Genomic DNA, 24,245 nt, shown 5'->3' with positions numbered 1-24,245 from the left:
AATACATAATGACCTACACATCATTGAGTGATGAGTACCCATTTGACCAACCCTTACAAATCAAGGAGGTAGAAGAAATTGATAGCTTTGTTATACCGCAAGTTAAACAAAGCATTCACCTCAAACCACCTTCTCATCTAATTGGACATATCTTATTCTATGTCTGCTTCAATCTCATTGGTATGTTCCAATATTACCTCTTGTGTCTACTGATGGATGCAAGGGAGCTGCCTAGATTTCCTGAGAAATAAGGCTAGAGTCAGACTCGTGACTCAAACAAAAACAAGCGCTTCTCGGGAGGTAACCCGTGTGTTTATTTTTCTATATCTTTAGTAGTAGTTAGATTAGGATAATTAGGGTAATTGAATAAATGAGAAAAGTGAAACTTAAAATAAAATTTTCAACGTTTCTTAGGACGAATTCACTTCTCCTACTTGTCATGAGCTTAAATGCATTAATTGCTACATTATTTCAAAAGTTTTAAAATTAAAGGCAGTCAACACTTTAAGTGTGGGATTAAACTTTTTAGTCATACACTAATTTGTTGAAATTTCAAAAACCTAATTTTAAAACCCGCACGTTTTCAAATAACCTTTTCATCAAAATGCAAATCCGTGAGTCTATGGCCTAAAGCTTAATCACGTGTCTAGGTTCGATCTTTTCCAATTTTACAAGTAATAGACAGTTATTAATGCCTGAGGTGGAGACTCTTTGAATAATGATGAAACGACAAGGAAACACGTTGATTATTTCATTGTAACTTATTGGTGGATAGTGTATGGAGGATGAGAACGCCATAATGAGCTCAAGAACACTTCAAGATTACCGATTCGAATCCAGCGAAAGATGGTTCTGACTCAGTCTACCTTCAGATCCTCAGCTGACAACCGTACCCAAGGGGAGTAACTCGTTTCTTTCTCTTCGTTTATTTATTTTTCTTCGTTATATCCTTAAACTATACCCTATCCTAAGCTAATCACTAAGTGTGGGATTCCAACCCAATATTGAGCTTAGATACATTTTTCGACATGTTCAAACTCTAAGTGTGGGATTTTAGCTCCCTAAAATCTAAGAATGAACATTAGGGACAATGTTCCTCTAAGTGTGGGATAGGGGTGTAGTACACCGTAATTGGTTATGGGATGCTCGGAAAATATTCTTAACTTAAAATTTTACTAAGATTTTCGAGTATACCTACTATTTAGATTCTTTTTCCTCAACGTAAATTTTTCAAAAATTTTGGCTAAATGATGCTTTCTGAAAAAGTACTTTCGAAAATCAAGCGTGTTTGTTCTAAAATTAAGACAAATGAGGACAGAAATCTTCTTAAGAATGAACCAATTCTCTAAAAGAGCATTGTATGACTAGGCATTATCGACCCAATATAATTGTTGTGAGGCACCCCAAAAATGGCCCAATAAGCATACATTTTTAATGCTTCACTATCTTTTCCGTTGAGAGTGCTGATGTTAGCATTTAGAGTTAGAACTTGACCTTGACATACATTTCGAGGCCAATGGTTAGTAAGCACCATACGTAGTGTAGGTGCGATACTCCTTCCAAAATCATTCTGAATATAGAAGACAAAAACCTCCGTTTCTGTTTCCACTCCACCCATTTAAACCGACCAACTCATCCTAAAGAATTGATGAATCATAAAATACTCACTCCCAAATTCACTATCAAATACGTTACCCTTTCCACCCTCTTTTCTTTCTCATTTCCAAAATCTAGAAATTCAAAGAGATAGATCGACCAAGTTTACTTCAAACACTTGTCGAGAAATTATGAAATTCCAGACTGTTTTTGATAGATCATAAAAAGGCCTATTGCTGGTGAAATACCTTTATCTCTGGGCACAAGAAGTAATAGGAAAAGTTACTTCAAACACTCAAATCACCCTTTTTGCCATATCAAAACCTTCGCTTTTCTCCGCAAACCAGCCTTTAAACCCGCTCTTCCTCTTGAAAGAATGATTAGCTAGAAGATCAGTGCCGTCCTTATCTAACCGGTGGAGATTTGATTTTTGGTCAAGCCTATGACAATACTTGCAATATGACTGGCTATGAGCAAATTCATTTTATAGATTGATAGGAAACCCCAAACACTTGAGTGATTTGAGTGACCCGTGTAAGGAAGCCAAAGTCATGTAACCTCCCCTCATGCTTGCAGAGATAGTTTCTCCCCCTTTTAGAAGACGGTTTGTCTGATCTTGCTCTTATAATAAATAACAAGCCACTTGAATAATAGAACGAAAACCTCAGAAGCATCCTTGAACTCAAAATAAAAGAAAGGTTTGCTTGAGGACAAGCAAAGTCTAAGTGTGGGATATTTGATATCGGCTAAAAAGTAATGTTTTTACCCCCGATATTAGCCCCATTTATGATAAAGTAATTGACTTTATTATATAAATAAGCTTTTATTTGGTTCATTTGGTAGATTATGAGAACGCCATACGAATGCTATGTTTCAAGAATCACTAAAAACGGATGAAAAACGAGGAAAAACGAGCAAAACCGGCTAAGACAATTAAGTCGTGTTTAAATAACTTATTTTATAATGTTTAGAAAATTTTATTTACTTAATATCATGTTGTAGGATAATTAATTATGAACGTGTGGACACAAGAATCGTCAGAAACGGAGCTAAAACGAAGATTCTAGAGCGAAAACGATGAAAGACAAGTTACGATCCAGCAAACGGCTTGACATAAGGAAAAATAGCCTGCCAGCAAACGGGCACCAAAAACGGCTTGCCTTGGCAATTGGGCATCGAAAACGGCCTTGGCAAACGGCTTTCCAAACGGCCTGCCAGGGGTTTTTCAGCCATTTAATTACAATTTTGCCACCATGCATTTCCTATAAATGGGGGGTTTCATCCCACCATTTCAACACACACCTTCTTCACTTCTCTCTCTAAATATCTCTCAATTGTCGCTCTTTAGTGATCAGTAGGAGATTAGTTCTCTCTACTTTCTCTCTCTAGATTTTAGAGAGAGAAAAGTACAGAGATTATGAAAATAATTATTTCTCTATTGTCGCTCTCTAGTGATCAATAGGAGAATAGTATGTGGTTTGTAGTAGAAGCTATCAAGCATTGTAACGCTATGGATATTATGAAAAAATACATGTGTTATTTTGCCAATATTATTCAGTAACATCTATCCTTTCTTTTATTAATTTATTATAATATTCTTGTTTGATGTTTGTGATTTATTAATATTAGAAATGCTTGTTGCCATGATGTGTGAGTAATTGCTTGATTGTTTGCCATGATTTAATAATGTTAGTTAGGGATGATTATCATTTCGTACTTGATTTCTGTCTATGATATTAACCCTCATTATTATCGTCCTTCCACCAATAAATGTGACTAAAACTTTTTATAAAGTCGACAATTATAAGGTAATTAATTATCTGTGTTTATACATTGGTCAAGGTATGAACCCATCGGAAATACTATAAAGTACTTGGGGAATTACCGTAGGACCAGATCAAGACATTGGTCAAGAGTATAAGACTCATGTCGATGTACTATAGGACCACTTGAGCATGGTCAAGGTTAGAAGCTATGGAACCACTATAAGTTTAGTACATGGTGGATAACTAAGGGATTTATTGGGTAGATTTAAGTAAGGGCTGGTTTATTTCATAAATGGGAATTTAATGCACTACAATACAAACTAAGCTTATAAATCTTGAAAGATAACTGAGAACTATTAGAGATTGTAATTTGTCTACAAACCCTTAGATTTTACTATACCATTGACAGAAAGGAATTTGAAACACAATCATAACCACTCACTTGGGTGATACACTAAGGTGTTAAGAAATCTTGGATATTATATATGGCTATGCTACTTTATCCCTGTGCCCAAGGTATGCCTTGCATCCAAGATGGGCCGGTTATATCCTTAAACCGGATAAAGCGTCAGAAGTTGAGCATAATCCATCCGATCAGAATTTTCAAAGCCTAGTTCCTCGTGACATGCTAATTGGGAAACCGCTTATAGGGAATCTAGTGTTCACACCTAGGTATATATATCCAAAGAGTGTCTCATAATCATCCTGACACTTCGTTATCTTAAATCATGGTGAACCACGTCTTCTTTGTCCTTAGCTGTTGCATGCTAACTAGCTTATTTTAATTATATTGCTTTAATATTTTAATTACAATTATAAATCAAATCAACCCAACTATTGCCTTTACATAATTTGATATTCTGGATAAAGTGGTGTCTAGAATAAATCAGTTGGACTTGGTTGTTGGATTTTTCGAACAGTCGCCAATTTATTGGGTCCAAAAGGATTCTGCCTCTCCACACAAGGTGTACCTGACCACTAGTCTTGGATACTAAATTGTGTACAAACCTAATCTTAATTACTAAATTATCTGAATAAGCTCCATTTCAAATTCGACCGCTCAAGGAACGACCCTAGGTCATATTTGCCCTTGCAAACCCATAGGAAGGAATAATAGATTTAGGCCCAGCTTGTAACAACCCAAACCAACCCGCGAACAAACCACGTGAAAATACAAAATAAAAAAAAATTTGCTGCACAGTGAACTGGCGCGGCGCCCCAGGATGGCCGCGCGGCGCGCCATTCGGGTCTGTCCGGAAAGTCTCAAAATGCGAAAAAGATTGACTAGTTCCCGACACTTTTAGACGAAACGCTTTTTACCATACATCCAAATATGTAAAACTAACCTGTTTCAAATATAAAATCAATGTTTAACAAGCGGGGCCCACATCGGCCGTTTTACGAGTTTAATAAAATTTACGAGTTTCGACCACCAAAAAGTTTAAGTTCCAAACTACATAATGAGCATGGCGTTTGGGATTAAACTACCCAACTATCGGTCAAACTCCAAGAGCTACTAAAGCCAAAAGCGTCCCCTAGCATCAAGCGGGATCTCTAGTCCAAAACGATGCCCTTACCATTGTCCAAAACCGAACCTATAAAAATAGTAAACAACGAGAGGGTAAGCAAAGCTTAGTGAATGCAATAATTATACGAATACATATATAATTATACCTACTTGCATACACTTACACACCAAACCGCAAGCACGCTAGCATACACATTTAGCTTATCGTCACAATAACAAGCTATAAATCTCCAATACCACAAGCTAGCATAACAACCGCATATGAATATAACTCGAATAATATAATACGCTTACAACACAAATAACCATGGTTAACCAATAGTACAAGGGAACGGCGCTCGCGAAAACGCCATCGGTGTTCGTAACATCCGTTAGGGCACTTAACACCTCGCACCACTAACCCCTAGGGTGGCACCTTAACACCTCGGCACATCACCCCTAGTGGCATCTTAACACCTCGATGCATCACTCATTATTTTACGGAGTGGTGTCTTAACACCTCGACACTACACTCCTAGGTGGCATCGTAACACCTCGATGCTACACCTGAGTGGCATCTTAACACCTCGATGCTACACTCTTCACGTGAAACGTGGTGTCTTAACACCTCGACACTACACATTTCACACTACAACAAATAGATACATTCTATACCTACACATATAATTATTCCACTCACCTTGTCGCCTTGAAGAATGCTACCGAATAATCTACAACTCGTCAATGGAAAGTACCTATTCCATTATCACAAATTCAACAACACACTTAGATTGGATTTACAAACCAACCCAATTTGACACTTAGTGCAAATTTGACCCAAATGCACTTCCAAGTACAAACCGCGCCCAAAATTAACCAATAATCACTAACACAAGTGAGAATGGTCTTAATACGCCAATTAAACCCCATCATAGGTGTTAAATACCTATCTTGCCCAAAATGACACTTAAACCCTAATTTGACCCATAAGAAGTCAATATCACGCCATTAGCAAGTTTTGACACCAAAACATATTTAACTCGGTTCTATGCTTCAACCTAATCCATTTTAAGTTTATAAACCTTATTAATTCGACAATTGGGTCATAATCATCACCAAACCCTAATTTTGACCCAAAGTCAAAATTAGTCAACCAACACACCTAAAAGTGTTCCAACACTTCCATAATCACTAAACCTAGTGATTAAACCCAATTACAAGTCCTAATCAAGGCCAATTTGTTCACCAACCCAAAATCCACCAACACTAACAATAAACCCGATTACTAGCATCACTAAACCCACTTCATGAGTCTAAATGGGTTTATCAACAAATCAAGTTCAAACCCTAACTTTGAATAGCAAAATCAACAATGAAATTCGGAGTTAGAACTTACCAATACCGCCAAAATGATGCCGTTGACGAGTAGAACAACTTTAATGCTTGAGGTTTGACCCGAAACAGCCTCCTTCTTCTCCAAATGGAGTTCTCTCTCACTAGAACTCAATCTCTCTCTAGGGTTTGAGGATGGGAGTGTTTGTGTGGGTGAGAAATGAGCTCCAATGGAGTTCTAGGTCAGTCTTGATGACCCCAAACCGACCCTAATTGAAAAGACCAAAGTACCCCTCATTTAAACCTTTTAAAAAGGCTGAAAATTGCCTCTGCAGCAATCGGCGCGCCGCGCCAGAAGGTGGAGCGCCGCTCCAAATAACTGGAAATTGTGGTCGAGCCCAAAACAGGTTTCAGCAACTTGTTTTGGCCATAACTTTTTGACCGTAACTCCATTTTCGATGAATCAAATATCGTTGGAAACGTAATAAGATATTCTATCCAATGGTAAGGCTTTGAAACATCAATTCAAACTTTATTTGGGGTTGAAAAGATACGTACACACCTTGTCACGTCGAACAACGTCCAGTTTCCTTCGACGTTCGAGCAAGCAACACGTACATTTCATACACGCATCGTACACCATAAATACATTATGTACAATAAATATTTGGGTCTTACAACTCTCCCCCACTTAAACTCGATCACGTCCTCGTGATCTTATCCACTTAATCAATTCGGAACTACTCAACGGTCCTCAATTATAAGTCCCAATCCTACTTTTCTAAGCAATTCTTCCCAATGAATCGCCTTTAACAACTAAAATCGTCACCCGCGATTTTATCGAAACTAAAATCCGAGCACTAAAACCTGCTCAATCCCCCATACATCAGGAAAAACTCAACCGATCTCGTACCGAGATATCAACCCTATAGTGTACCCTTTCCAAGTACAATGCTAAAAACAACCAAATATCGACCTAAGGTCAACAACCCAAACGATGAAGACCAAGTAAAGACGAATCCTTACGGATAACACTTACCATCTAACACCCTTAGTAGTGCGCAAACATAGCTAATACGCAACTACCCAATTACGTGAGAAAAATACGGCTATTACATCACTAATCACACAACATGGTCGTTACGACCGAACCATCAGAGCTTAAAACAACCAGTGGTTCTCAAGTCCAACAACGCGAAGGTTAGTTCACACGAAACCCATGGTGTACAAAAACGGCTATCGTGATATATCCGTAGTGTGAAAAAATGGCTATTGCGACACTACCAACCATATGTGAGCGAAACACGGCTATCGCATCACTATTTACCAATGTGTGAGTAAAACTCGGCTATCACTCACAACCACGAGTGGTTAACGAAGAGCTAATCCTTACGGATATCCCTCGTCACCTATCTTAAGTCAAACGCGGTCAACATAGAGATAACCCCAAATAAACACCACATAATCACCTTGTAGTTCACAAAATGGCTATTGTGTAACTACCACCCAAGGTATACGATAATGAGGCATCGTAGCCTTTCTCAAAGTCCCATTACTCTATTCCCAAAGGTAACCACACGGCTACCACAATCGAGCCAAGAACCACCCATATTACTCATAGACACAACAATAATTCCCTAGAAGAGAATCCGGCATACACATCCCTTAACCGAGGGATCTTACTTTGCTCGTCGAACACGTAACTTATCTCCCAATGAGATTTACCACCTTACCACCTCGGTGATAATTTAAATCCAAAAACCATAAGTACAATTTATTCCAAATCGTACTTTTACCATAATCGACCAATGTAGGTCTCGACACTATCTTCGAATCCCTACGAGCATCATCCAAATATCACTGCAATATAACACCTTCGTGCAAGAGTACAAACTCCCCCACTTAGGACTCCGCTTCGTAACCACATCATCGAATAATAGCATCCCGTGGAATGACCACTTATCAACATACACAACCAATATCCTCATTGGTCATAGTCCTTGAATTCTCGCTAATTCGTCCTTAACAATAAATCCCGACGATAAACACATGCTCACTTTCGCAGAAAGAGTGACCACTAACCTAACAACTAATGCGCCAAATCTCATTACCGTAACTCCTATGAGAGAGATGAGGTTCACCCGTCTTGCATCTCTTAATACACACGTTACCATAATCTTGCTCCAACCTTGAGCATATGAAGGAATTTAACCTATTCTTAAACTCTTTGAACGAAGAGTCTACCACAATTTACACCAACCTTACACTTGCAATAATCCAATTGCTATAGTTTGTCAAATTTCCACCTAGTCACTCATGTACCTAAGGGTTTCTATCCGGTACCCTAAGTACAATGTAACCGCAACACCATCGGAGTCGAATACCACGCTAGTAGGTATGAAAGAGGCACCTAACGTTGCGTCCCGTAGACTCCATTTCCAACATACATCGAGACCCAAAACACTCGATCTCAAGGGTTCTATCCACCCGTCGAACCTCATGGTTCAACAACTTCAACACGAAAGCAAAACGCTCTAATAATCGAACACCAATGCACATACCTATGGCTTGGTAGAAACATTTCCTAACACTAAAGAATGCTTGGTTGTACCAAGTCTTACGCCCTTCGCCCGACAACCAAACGTCATCATAGGGTGTTTCCATTAGGAATGCCACCCATACTAATACTACGTATTACCGCCATGCATTCGTCCCCAGGGCGCATTTCCACGAGTCAACGACTCAAAAGCTACCCCGGTGCACTATCATCAAAATCGCTAACAAACCGAATCTTCACCGAGTTCACTAATCCCGCACCCTTATGGGTACCTTTGAAACATACACTCACTTGAGACTAATTAGGCCACGAAACAAAGTTTAAGTCTTTAATACATACATGAATCCATCGGCACACAATAAACAATAATAAGGCATATTTGTACCAAAGACGAAAATACCTGAAACATCATCGTTGGACCCTTGCGCTTCACTGACCCTCAGATAGTCACGCTCTAACCTCCTAACCCGATCGACAAACGATTCGGAGCACTCCAAATTACGGTGTCCCTTCTTTTGGCAAATAAAGCACTTGATTGTGCTTAAAGGTACACTCGTACAATCCCGTTCCAAATGACCTCGTCCTCCACACCTAAAGCACTTAGGCCCATAACCTCCCTTAATCCTCTTCTTCACTTTTTCAACACTTTCGGGCGTACTTCTCGCCCTCTTACTAGGAGCACCTCTTGATTCCAACTTTCTCCTACCCAAAGAGTGATCCGCAAATTTTGGAGCATGAGATTTAATCCCCATAGTTGCTCCTTTGTCACCGACACCTTGAGGTTTAGGAAACCTCTTTTCTAACTCTCCCTTCACGACCTTAGGCACTTGGTCTCGGACCATCTCGGTCACTATTCCCTCGAATGACTCTTGGAGAACTTGTTTAACCTTGTCGGCGAAAATCGAAATATAGCGTTCGAACTCGGCCTCAATCCTTGACGTTAACTCATCCTTCCCTTCGTGAATAGGCTCATTCGTTCCACATCCATCTTCCGTTTTCATTCTAAGGAATGCAAACGATAAGATCACGAGCGTGTAAACCATACGCACAACACCGTTCCATCTTGCTAAACACTAGTCGTACATAACTTGTTAGACATGATTTGCACCCGTAATAAGGTTTGCAAGTCCTTATTACGCATACACGCCGTATCAACTTGTTAGTACAACGACCGCCCCGCTCGATGATATAAACAAACACAAACAAATTCTACACGACAAATCACACGCGAGAATTATTATCACAACACAATAATATATTAATAATATCCGCATTACTAATATAAACGTTAGTCCACTTACAAACGAGGCACTAACTATAACCTGTTCCGACCCGTAATCCTACAAGTCCAGCAACAAATTAAGCACACACAAAAGTCTAAGTCTAGGCACCTATCTCAAGTCACCTAAATCCCTTAGACCATGCTCTGATACCACTTGTAACAACCCAAACCAACCCGCGAACAAACCACGTGAAAATACAAAATAAAAAAAATTTGCTGCACAGTGAACTGGCGCGGCGCGCCATTCGGGTCTGTCCGGAAAGTCTCAAAATGCGAAAAAGATTGACTAGTTCCCGACACTTTTAGACGAAACGCTTTTTACCATACATCCAAATATGTAAAACTAACCTGTTTCAAATATAAAATCAATGTTTAACAAGCGGGGCCCACATCGGCCGTTTTACGAGTTTAATACAATTTACGAGTTTCGACCACCAAAAAGTTGAAGTTCCAAACTACATAATGAGCATGGCATTTGGGATTAAACTAGCCAACTATCGGTCAAACACCAAGAGCTACTAAAGCCAAAAGCGTCCCCTAGCATCAAGCGGGATCTCTAGTCCAAAACGATGCCCTTACCATTGTCCAAAACCGAACCTATAAAAATAGTAAACAACGAGAGGGTAAGCAAAGGTTAGTGAATGCAATAATTATACGAATACATATATAATTATACCTACTTGCATACACTTACACACCAAACCGCAAGCACGCTAGCATACACATTTAGCTTATCGTCACAATAACAAGCTATAAATCTCCAATACCACAAGCTAGCATAACAACCGCATATGAATATAACTCGAATAATATAATACGCTTACAACACAAATAACCATGGTTAACTAATAGTACAAGGGAACGACGCTCGCGAAAACGCCATCGGTGTTCGTAACATCCGTTAGGGCACTTAACACCTCGCACCACTAACCCCTAGGGTGGCACCTTAACACCTCGACACATCACCCCTAGTGGCATCTTAACACCTCGATGCATCACTCGTTATTTTACGGAGTGGTGTCTTAACACCTCGACACTACACTCCTAGGTGGCATCTTAACACCTCGATGCTACACCTGAGTGGCATCTTAACACCTCGATGCTACACTCTTCACGTGAAACGTGGTGTCTTAACACCTCGACACTACACATTTCACGCTACAACAAATAGATACATTCTATACCTACACATATAGTTATTCCACTCACCTTGTCGCCTTGAAGAATGCTACCGAATAATCTGCAACTCGTCAATGGAAAGTACCTATTCCATTATCACAAATTCAACAACACACTTAGATTGGATTTACAAACCAACCCAATTTGACACTTAGTGCAAATTTGACCCAAATGCACTTTCAAGTACAAACCGCGCCCAAAATTAACCAATAATCACTAACACAAGTGAGAATGGTCTTAATACGCCAATTAAACCCCATCATAGGTGTTAAATACCTATCTTGCCCAAAATGACACTTAAACCCTAATTTGACCCATAAGAAGTCAATATCACGCCATTAGCAAGTTTTGACACCAAAACATATTTAACTCGGTTCTATGCTTCAACCTAATCCATTTTAAGTTTATAAACCTTATTAATTCGACAATTGGGTCATAATCATCACCAAACCCTAATTTTGACCCAAAGTCAAAATTAGTCAACCAACACACCTAAAAGTGTTCCAACACTTCCATAATCACTAAACCTAGTGATTAAACCCAATTACAAGTCCTAATCAAGGCCAATTTGTTCACCAACCCAAAATCCACCAACACTAACAATAAACCCGATTACTAGCATCACTAAACCCACTTCATGAGTCTAAATGGGTTTATCAACAAATCAAGTTCAAACCCTAACTTTGAATAGCAAAATCAATAATGAAATTCGGAGTTAGAACTTACCAATACCGCCAAAATGATGCCGTTGACGAGTAGAACAACTTTAATGCTTGAGGTTTGACCCGAAACAACCTCCTTCTTCTCCAAATGGAGTTCTCTCTCACTAGAACTCAATCTCTCTCTAGGGTTTGAGGATTGGAGTGTTTGTGTGGGGTGAGAAATGAGCTCCAATGGAGTTCTAGGTCAGTCTTGATGACCCCAAACCGACCCTAATTGAAAAGACCAAAGTACCCCTCATTTAAACCTTTTAAAAAGGCTGAAAATTGCCTCTGCAGCAATCGGCGCGCTGCTCCAGAAGGTGGAGCGCCGCTCCAAATAACTGGAAATTGTGGTCGAGCCCAAAACAGGTTTCAGCAACTTGTTTTGGCCATAACTTTTCGACCGTAACTCCATTTTCGATGAATCAAATATCGTTGGAAACGTAATAAGATATTCTATCCAATGGTAAGGCTTTGAAACATCAATTCAAATTTATTTGGGGTTGAAAAGATACGTACACACCTTGTCACTTCGGACAACGTCCAGTTTCCTTCGACGTTCGAGCAAGCAACACGTACACTTCATACACGCATCGTACACCATAAATACATTATGTACAATAAATATTTGGGTCTTACACAGAATATATAAATTAAACAATCAACTCCTCCAGTTGATATCCTGGATTGACGTTTTGCGACCTACGATACCGCATAAATAAACCGTCTGATTCGGGCATATCACTCCTCTGGGTCGATGTTTGCTTCAAAATTCCATGTTGCCATAAACTCAGCAAACGGTTCCTGATACACCCGTTCGTTAATCTCAAACAGCTTTAGCCAGGCGCTATGAGTCTTTCCATTTGTCGTAAAACTTAACATTCCTCTCAATTCATCCGCCCACCCACACTGTTCCATTATTTCCCAGTTGATATACTTGTTGTTACCCTTTTGCCTATTTATCCAATTACGCATAAATGGCTCGTGTACTCCCGGGTTATCTTGCCCGTGAATGGAATGGGACAACTCGTATTGTCTGGAAGATAGTTTCTATTTTCCATCTGTAACAATTAAACAATGTAGGTTATGTTCCAAAATAATAAGACTTAAAATAACACTTAGAAATGAAAATGCTTATAGTTTTTGAAAAAAATTCGAAATGAGGGCTTTAAAAATGATATTTTCCATATGTAACATCCTCAACCGGGCTTAGCTGTAAGATTACTAGTTTGCCCTTAAAGTTATCTTGTGATATTATATGCTTTTATTTTAATTTTTACATTGATGATTATCTGATGATGTGATTAGGACCAGTTTGTGACAAGGGTCATAGAACAGGTTTGTTTATTTAATTTGGACTTCGTCTGGGTCACCTAATGATGTACGAAAGATATTAGATTGATAGATACCCGTATGTTGCACAGTGTGAGAATTTAACCCTATTAAATGACTATAGTGCTGCTTCCCTCCTCATTTTCCAGACTCTTCCACACACACTCACTAAACACCTCCTTCTTCATCTCTCTCAACTACCAAACCCTAGATCTTAAATCCTTGTTCTTGAGCTCAAGTCTTTCATATCATTGTTTTCTTAGTGATTTACTGATTCTATCAAGGTAAGAATCCTGAGTTTAAATGCTTGAATCTTTGTTAAAATGGAATTTTTTTTGTTCTTGAGTAAAAGTGTGATTTTAATGCTTGATTCTTGATCTTAATTGTTTGTTATGCTCGATTGTTGTTACAAATAGCTTCTATATAGTTTATATGTTGTTTTTGAAGTGGTTTTGGTGTTAGATCTTGCAAAAATCATGATTTAGGGTAAAAAATGCGAAAACAGTGAGTTGACCTGTTCTAACAGCTCCCACGTGGTTGAGCATGCATTTAAGGGCTCAACCACGTGGTTGAGGTCTCAACCATACGGTTGAGGTCTCAACCGTACGGATGAGGGCTCAACCACGCGGTTGAGCGCTGGTCAGCTTTTGGTAAAATTGAAAAGGGCATAACTTTCAAACCGTAACTCCGTTTTTGATGAATAAACTATTATTGGAATTATCTTGAGGTTTACATTCCAAAGATAAGGTTTTAAGAAGCTAGATCAAATTTTATTTTAGTCAGAATAAGGGGTTTTATAGTGTATGTCTTGTTTTGTACTCATTGAGTGTCGTTATTGATTGAGTTTATAGTGTAGACTTATCATATAGTGAATACATGATTGTATTTATTGATTTACTGTATGTATTGATGTTTTATGTTGTACATTTGAGTTGAAAACCTTCTAAACAGTTGTTGCTAATGTTCTTCATCACTCGCACGAGTGAGGCTTCACTCGTACGGTAAGGGTGATCAACCGTGTGATTAACCGTGCGAGTGAGTGGTTATGGAGAACTATTGTTTGGTTAAGATGATACGTACGGTTGGGATGTGACTCGCACGAGTCACTGGTCACTCGTGTGGTGAACCGTAGGGATCATTTAATTCATTGATGGGTGATTAGTCATAGACCAAACGTACGAGTAAGATGTCAACCGCACGGTTGAGTGTTCTCAAACGTGCGATTGAGAGCTTTACTCGTACGATTGACAGACCCGTTGTTAAGTGCTTAAGTGATGGTGTTTAATGTTATTATCTTATTGTCGGGTTGTTATCAAGATATTTTAACTAACTTGTGTATATGTCTTTCTCAGGATAAAAGGAGAACGAGAAGGTTTTGTGATTAGACAAGCTGAACGCCCTCTCATTTGCTGGTAATCGGTGGGTGGGACTAACTGGAGTATATAGTATAGAGTAGTATGTTATATTATGATTGCCATGCTTGTTAGATATACTTAATGATACAGTTAGTTAGCATGTTTTGATGACTGCATGTTAGTTGATGCTTGATTGTTAGAGCCCAGTGCGTCCCTATTGTGTGGTTACCTCGGTAGGAGAGATTAACCTACGGGTTGGGTTCCTTATGTGGTTTCCTAGACAATCGTGGTGTATATATATGTGAATGATGTGATGACCCGGGAATTTCCGACCAAATTTAAACATAATCTTATATGATTCGACTCGATAAGCAAAGTCTATTAAACCGAGTCTCATTATGTTTGAACTATTTCATGATAACATTTGACCTTTAACTATTTCCGACGATTCACGAACCTTTAATTGTAACTAAGAATGTAAATATAAATAATTATATATAAAACTAATTATATTAGTATTAATGAACTATTAAGTAATTTTGTTATTATAAAAGATAACATTTAATAACTAAAGATTTTCATTTTGAATATATATAGTATATTGTATATAAATGATTCAAACATATTTTACCAACGTTATCAAAATATTAAATGTACAATGTTATACTTTGTTGTTAATTGTTTAATATACATAATTAATCATCTACTCAACATTTAAAACATGATTTTATATATATGGTAGTATACATATATACATAAATATAACTATATATATATATGATTTTATACATAATTATTATATTATGTATATGTAGAAATTTATAATATATCTATGATGAAATAATGTACTATTTTAATAAATATATATAATACTTACATATATAAAACATTTATATTTTTCATAATTACATACATAAGTATAATATAATTAGTATGTAAATAAATATTATAATATATTTATATTAAAATGCATAAATATATAATATTCAGTATATGTTACAATACATATTACATAATTATTAAATATTACATAATAATAGATGATATTAATAAATTAAATTTAAATACAAATATAGTTGTTGTAGTAATGTTATTTGTATCGTCAAATATCAATATTTGTATTCATAATATCACTTTATATCATATAAAGATGAAATTGGATGTATAAATTAGATTATTATTACTAATATTATTATTATCGATAAAATATTAATATTATCATAATTAGTATGGTATTATTATTATTATTATTATTATTATTATTATTATCATTTTTACAATTATTATTATCATTAATATTATATTTATCATTATTATTAATTTTATTAATATTATTAGATATTAATAGTATTGTTATTATATATTATTATTATTAATTAAAAAAACAGTAGGGATCTATATTATACGCTTGACCTCTGTATCCTTTATCTCTATTATTATTATTTTTTTTGTTTCTTTCCTGCTCCAAACTCGTGAACCTGTGTTGACATTTTCTCCATTTTTTATCAACCGATCTCTATTATTACAAAATGATTATGTATAATTGCAAATCAAATAAAAAGGAAATCCAATGGGATTAAAGAGCACAGCGATATTATTTTTTTCTTCTTCTCTGCACGCTCCAATTTTTTTTTCTCTTAATTCAATTTCGAATAAAGTTTCAAAATCTAAAAATGCAGAAAGGTTAGAAATCTTTCTTTGAATCTATCTGCAAAATCTCAACTCTCAAATCTTTATATCGATCTTGAATTTTGAAGTCAAAGTTTAGTTTAAAAAAAGTCAACAATTGTTCTTGAGACAAATTCGCGTTCGTGTATATGTTTCTGATCAAATTGACGATTCCAGTAGTTTTTATACATGTTTAGAAAACTATTTCGTGTTATAAACATTATCTATAATGTTATCTATTACGAAATCAATTTTTTTTTGTTTTGTTCGAAGAACCGACGCTGCAGTAGGCCTTTAGTGTTTTTTTTTTTTTTTTTTTAGAACCCAAATTATTTTTTTTTCTGTAATGTTTTGAAGCTTTAAAAGGAACCCTGATTTTTTTTTTTTTTTTTGGTTATTGATGTTTTGTTGAATCCATGAGACTTGTGGAGAAGAAGAGGAATAGAAGAAAAACAGTTTATATATAAAATTTAAATTCGATATTAGTACAGAGAATCAGAATTGGTGGGATGGTCGAGAGTGTTTGCGTGTGAGCATGTGGTCACGAGATCGAGTCCAGAGGACGGTAGTTTCTTTTTTTTTTTTGAAACTCTTTTCATGTGAGGTAGTTTTCTTTTCTAATTTTATTATTGTTATTATATATTAATTATTATTAGTATTATTATTATTATTGTGATTGTTTTGATTGTTATTGTTATTGTTATTATTAGTATCATACTTGTTATCATATTTGAAAGTATTATAGACATTACTATTATTATTATGATAGGTATTAATAATATTATTATTAGTAATAAACTTATCATTTTAGTATTTTATCATCATTAGGATTATGATTATGATTATCATTATTATTATTATGAAGGAAATAAAAATATATTATTATCATCAATATTAGAATTTGTACCGGTTTATAAATAATAGTATCATCAGTACATTTACAATTAATAATATCATATTTATCAGTATCATCATTAATATTTACTAGTATTATTATGATTATCATTTATCATTTTATAAATATTAGAACCCTTATTATTAACATAAGTATGGTATTAGTATTAATATTATTTTAGAGTTATTATTATTAGTATCATTAACAGTTATCATTTTCATTTTTTTTGCTATTAGTATTATCATTATTAATAAAATTATTATTATTATTAGTAAATCATTATTATCTAAATTATTATTTTAACAAATAAATCTTTTGTACACTATATATATACTTATGGTATATACTAGGATTGTATTAATAATTCACATAACAAACTAATAAAATTTCATAAATACAATACTAACCACAAATATATGTATATAAATATATTAATGTCACTATTTATATAAACGTAGATCATTATAGATATATATACATAAAATCGATATATATATAAAATATAACTTAAAATATAATATAAGTATACGTTTTAAAATAAAGGTTAGAATAAATTCTACAAAACTATAATATATAAATAATACATATTAATAAATGAAATTTTGTAACTTACATTATACGTATTAATATATACACAATTGATATAGGTTCGTGAATCCGAGGCCAACCCTGCATTGTTCAATGACGTCATATGTATTTTTACTACAAAATACAGTATCGTGAGTTTCATTTGCCTTTTTACCCTTTATATTTTTGGGCTGAGAATACATGCGCAACTTTTATAACTGTTTTACGAAATTGACACAAGTACGTGAAACTACATTTTATGGTTGGATTATCGAAGTCGAATATGCCCCTTTTTATTAAGTCTGGTAATCTAAGAATTAGGGAACAGACACCCTAATTGACGCGAATCCTAAAGATAGATCTATCGGGCCCAACAAGCCTCATCCAAAGTACCGGATGTTTTAGTACTTCGAAATTTATATCATGTCCGAAGGAGGATCCCGGAATGATGGGGATATTCTTATATATATATGCATATTGTTAATGTCGGTTACCAGGTGTTCAATCCATATGAATGATATTTTTGTCTCTATGCATGGGACGTATGTTTATGAGAAATGGAAATCTGAAATCTTGTGGTCTATTAAAATGATGGAAACGATTGTTTAAGTTAAACTAATGAACTCACCAACCTTTTGGTTGACACTTTAAAGCATGTTTATTCTCAGGTACGAAAGAAATCTTCCGCTGTGTATTTGCTCATTTTATAGATATTACTTGGAGTCATTCATGGCATATTTCAAAAGACGTTGCATTCGAGTCGTCGAGTTCATCAAGATTATTATCAAGTCAATTATAGTTGGATATATTATGAAATGGTATGCATGCCTGTCAACTTTCGATGTAATGAAAGTTTGTCTTTTCAAAAACGAATGCAATGTTTGTAAAATGTATCATATAGAGGTCAAGTATCTCGCGATGTAATCAACTGTTGTGAATCGTTTATAATCGATATGGACTTCGTCCGGATGGATTAAGACGGGTCTTCACAGTTGGTATCAGAGCGGTGGTCTTAGCGAACCAGGTCTTGCATTAGTGAGTCTAACTGATAGTTGTTAGAATGCATTAATGAGTCTGGACTTCGACCGTGTTTGCATGTCAAAAGTTTTGCTTATCATTTAGTGTCGAAAAATTATTTGCTTATCATCCTTAAAGTCTAAGACATGTCTTACTGCCTTTATTGCATAGACAGTGTATAGTTAAATTCATATCTTAGCGTATCTGTTATTGTTACCTTTGCCTGACAGCTTCCGTAGATTCCTCCGTAGCTTATGGGATTTTAGTATTATATATGCATATGTAAATTATGTATTGCAGGGTACTAATCTACATCCTATAATCTATTTCTTATCGAAAATCCTTCATCTGATCGTACGAGATGAATCCCTCAACCAGTTCGAGTCCATCTGATTTCGATAGCTATTTCGATAGTTATTCCGACAGCTATTTCGATATGGATTTCCACTCGAGCTCCGAAAGCAGAGTAACCAGAATGAATCGATCAATTAGCCATCATCTATTCTGAATGAATTGGAGATGGGTTCGTAGTCGACTTAATCAATGGAAACGCGAAGAAGGCGATCATTTCCACTAACCAAATTCACCTCTTGACAATGAACCTAAAACGTTTACCGGCGAACCTGTTCGAGACACCATTTTCTCTCTCATTTCCAAAGTATCTCATCACGATCATATACTATCTCAGATTCTAAACCTCATTCATCCGCTCGTCCGAACCGACAATCATCCCGGTGTAATAGAAGAAGTTAACGAACTTCGCGCATAAGTTGTAGTCTTGGAAAATATGGTGCAAAACGTACCAGCTTCATCCAAATCACCGGCACCAACGGTACCACCAACAACCCAAATTTCAATATCACATGCCTCAACATCTCAATCTATACCTCGAGTATAATCATCATTCTACATGACATTCTACATCAGTTATCTTCGTTCGACATGGTGATTATGTAATCTCTAATGTTTTAGAGATTATTTATTCTAGTTCCAACTGAAAACTAAATGAGTTTAGTATCATGTTAACTCATTAAATTCATGATTACATCTGAAGAAAATATATATGTATATATGTTTTCATAAAGATTGTAATTAAAAATTCTTTTGTACAAACTGTTAATAATAAAAATAATTTAACGGGTAGGTAATACCCGAGGAATATTTAAATTTCACATTAATAAGTTACACTGTATATTCTTCGAATCTGATTCAACAGTTATTCACTATCCTATTTACAACCACCGGGATACTTATCCGTTTACCAAAGAATAACTATTTTCATTCAAATTCAATTTCATATTTGAATTTTGACCTATCGGAATCCAACAAGTGGCATAATGAAGAAATAATGGACACAATAAAAATTGATTAGAAACAGACTAATTAACAATATTAAATTTTATTAAGAAACCACGCTAACAAAATCCTAGCTAACTGTTCCTAGCTAACTGTTAATTCCGTATTACATTTTATTTATCGCAATTTATTTATCGCAATTTATTTTATCGCAATTTATATTCTCGCAATTTTATTTATTGTCATTTAATTTCTGTTATTTACTTTACGCACTTTATTTATCGTCATTTAATTTCTGTTATTTATTTTACGCACTTTAAATATCGGGACACGTATACAAGGTTTTGACATATCATATCGACACATCTATATATATTATTTGGAATCACCATAGACACTCTATATGCAGTAATGATCGAGTTCTCTATACAGGGTTGAGGTTGATTCTATAATAATATATATACTTTGAGTTGTGATCGAGTCTGAGACATGTACACGGGTCACGATACGTATTAATTAATTCAAATATTATATATTAAACTATATATGAATGATTGCACTGTCAACTGTGGACTATCGACTGTGGACTAATAACATTGGACAATTAAAATGAATTAAAATATTGAATATAACATATGAAACTAAACAATTCTTCAAGTTTGCCACTTGATTTCGTCTTAAACCTCATTTGTATCTTCACGATTACATTCTGCGTTCAAACCTTTCATGATTCTTGAAAACACCTCAATCGATAGGATGAATCAACCGCACTTCATCTACGGAAGGAAAGATTTATGCATATAGTTATGCACCTGAGAAACTCTCGGCAATTGAGTAAAAGTTCAACACGTAGCCGCGTCAAATCCTTTGGCATTTATTAACAAAAACAACTTTGCGATCCCTTTTCAAAATTAGCCAATTTTGTCACAACTCCAACAAGTCAACTTCGACTTTTCGTACGAAACAACCTTATTATAACGTTTATATATACGCGTGCTCTTTTATTGTTACCAGGTAACCTTTCATATTCCATCATATTACCATCAGCGTTTAATCATCTAAAAACACAATTCTCCTGAAACCACCTCGGATTAATAACCGATGATTCAGATATCATAGCATTAAATGCAGAGGAAACAGAAAAATGGTAGATGGTCTAAACGGACAAAAGTTTGATGATAAAGAAAGGAGTGTTAGGAACGCTCGATAGAAAATTGGGTATTGAAAAACAGATTGAGTTACCCATGAAGGAGACCAAGGACAAATACAAGGACCAAATCCTATATTCAAAGGATTCAGGTAATTCTGGATCCGTTGAAATCTTTAGAGAATATCTTGCTCCGAAGTCATGTTAAAATCTTGCGGAAAATCTTTCTCCATCAACCGTCGAACTTAGAAATTCCAAAATATCATCATCAATATCTTTGATATTTCTGAGGATATTTTCATAAATATTCTCGTCCGAAATTATATACCTCTTCGTGCTTCCTGTGTATCAATATATTGGAAACATTCAATAGAAAATATAGTACCGAAAAGCAGATTATGCGAAACTATGAAGAAAGCCGTGGATAAATCACAAAGAATAAGTTTGACTTCAAAGAATCCAAATAATTCAATGTCTGCTAAAGTCTATAGTGAATAACTTGCTCCTTACTCTAAACCCTTACAGACAATAGTTTCTATCATCCTCTGATCTTAGATATTCTGAGATATTATCGTACCTTTCATTATAAATATCCTCCATATTTCTGGAGATATTTTTATAACTATTCTTATCTGAAATCATTAATCTTTTCATGCTATCAGTATTACATCATATAGAAACTGTTAGTTTCTATATTCTGTAAATTTTCAAGCTTAAAATATGAATGTTATTGTAGTAATGATGGGAACTGATGCATGAGTTAGTATAATATAATGACACTTGATCAACGTGATTATATTACAGTAAGTCATGCTGAGTTTCTAAATGAAACGTGATGATTCACAGATCATAACGTCATCGTGTGCCATGTTACATAACTCTTTCATCCTACTTAACTCCGTAACAAATCAAGAAAATGTATTCTTGATGGTTCTATCTTCCGTGATGTTGATAAATTTGAAAATCAAATCGTGCTATCACGTTCCTTCATGCTTAGAACATTATAATCATTCGAAACTCTATATCTATATTCTGGACCATTATTCGCTTGACTTGAAGTCGGGAAGAGAAAACAAAAGCATAGAGCTTTGAAATATAAGGGAGAATATAAAGTCCGATAACAACACATAAATTACAAACCGTGTATATCAATGTTTATCGCAACATAAAGACACGGGAGAATTAAAAACATTATAATCCCGAGGGCGAAGTAGAAGAAAGCAGATTCCTCTGGTGGAAGTTGGAAAAGGAGAATGATTGTTACAATAGTAAGGATGAGGACAAGGATCAGAACTGGATTAATCATTTTCAGAATCTTTTGGATGTATGAACTAAGAAAGAAAGTATAAGAATGGTGAGAATAATGGAAAGGAAGAGCTTAATTTATACTGGAAATACCAGACGTAGTAATCGGGGCAGATCACCGTATTTAATTAAAGAGATCTTAATTTACATAAATCCCGAAGAATCAGATTTTATAGATCTTCAAGATTTTCTTTAAATCCCTTAAATTCCGGAATTCAACCAAGGCAATGTCAAAAGTTAAGACGCGCCTTATTTTCTAAATTCAAACCTGACTACGTCAAAAGTTAAAAACAAATCTTTGTTTCTCATTTCATCCTTTTGTGAATAGCTTCATTCGCACTCTTCGAATAATCGAATTATTTTTATCCATATTACTCAATGATGATAAAACTCAAGTTATCAACTCATATTCGTCAGGAAAACATATTTATTGTTAGCTATGACGACCTCACTCAAATTTCGGGACGAAATTTCTTTAACGGGTAGGTACTGTGATGACCCGGGAATTTCCGACCAAATTTAAACATAATCTTATATGATTCAACTCGATAATCAAAGTCTATTAAACCGAGTCTCATTATGTTTGAACTATTTCATGATAACATTTGACCTTTAACTATTTCCGACGATTCACGAACCTTTAATTGTAACTAAGAATGTAAATATAAATAATTATATATAAAACTAATTATATTAGTATTAATGAACTATTAAGTAATTTTGTTATTATAAAAGATAACATTTAATAACTAAAGATTTTCATTTTGAATATATATAGTATATTGTATATAAATGATTCAAACATATTTTACCAACGTTATCAAAATATTAAATGTACAATGTTATACTTTGTAGTTAATTGTTTAATATACATAATTAATCATCTACTCAACATTTAAAACATGATTTTATATATATGGTAGTATACATATATACATAAATATAACTATATATATATGATTTTATACATAATTATTATATTATGTATATGTAGAAATTTATAATATATCTATGATGAAATAATGTACTATTTTAATAAATATATATAATACTTACATATATAAAACATTTATATTTTTCATAATTACATACATAAGTATAATATAATTAGTATGTAAATAAATATTATAATATATTTATATTAAAATGCATAAATATATAATATTCAGTATATGTTACAATACATATTACATAATTATTAAATATTACATAATAATAGATGATATTAATAAATTAAATTTAAATACAAATATAGTTGTTGTAGTAATGTTATTTGTATCGTCAAATATCAATATTTGTATTCATAATATCACTTTATATCATATAAAGATGAAATTGGATGTATAAATTAGATTATTATTACTAATATTATTATTATCGATAAAATATTAATATTATCATAATTAGTATGGTATTATTATTATTATTATTATTATTATTATTATTATTATTATTATTATTATCATTTTTACAATTATTATTATCATTAATATTATATTTATCATTATTATTAATTTTATTAATATTATTAGATATTAATAGTATTGTTATTATATATTATTATTATTAATTAAAAAAACAGTAGGGATCTATATTATACGCTTGACCTCTGTATCCTTTATCTCTATTATTATTATTTTTTTTGTTTCTTTCCTGCTCCAAACTCGTGAACCTGTGTTGACATTTTCTCCATTTTTTATCAACCGATCTCTATTATTACAAAATGATTATGTATAATTGCAA

The sequence above is a fragment of the Rutidosis leptorrhynchoides genome, chromosome 1 (genome assembly GCF_046630445.1).
Source record: "Rutidosis leptorrhynchoides isolate AG116_Rl617_1_P2 chromosome 1, CSIRO_AGI_Rlap_v1, whole genome shotgun sequence".
Taxonomy (NCBI): domain Eukaryota; kingdom Viridiplantae; phylum Streptophyta; class Magnoliopsida; order Asterales; family Asteraceae; genus Rutidosis; species Rutidosis leptorrhynchoides.
The sequence above is the reverse complement of the archived record's forward strand: the minus strand, read 5'-3'. Positions refer to the sequence as shown.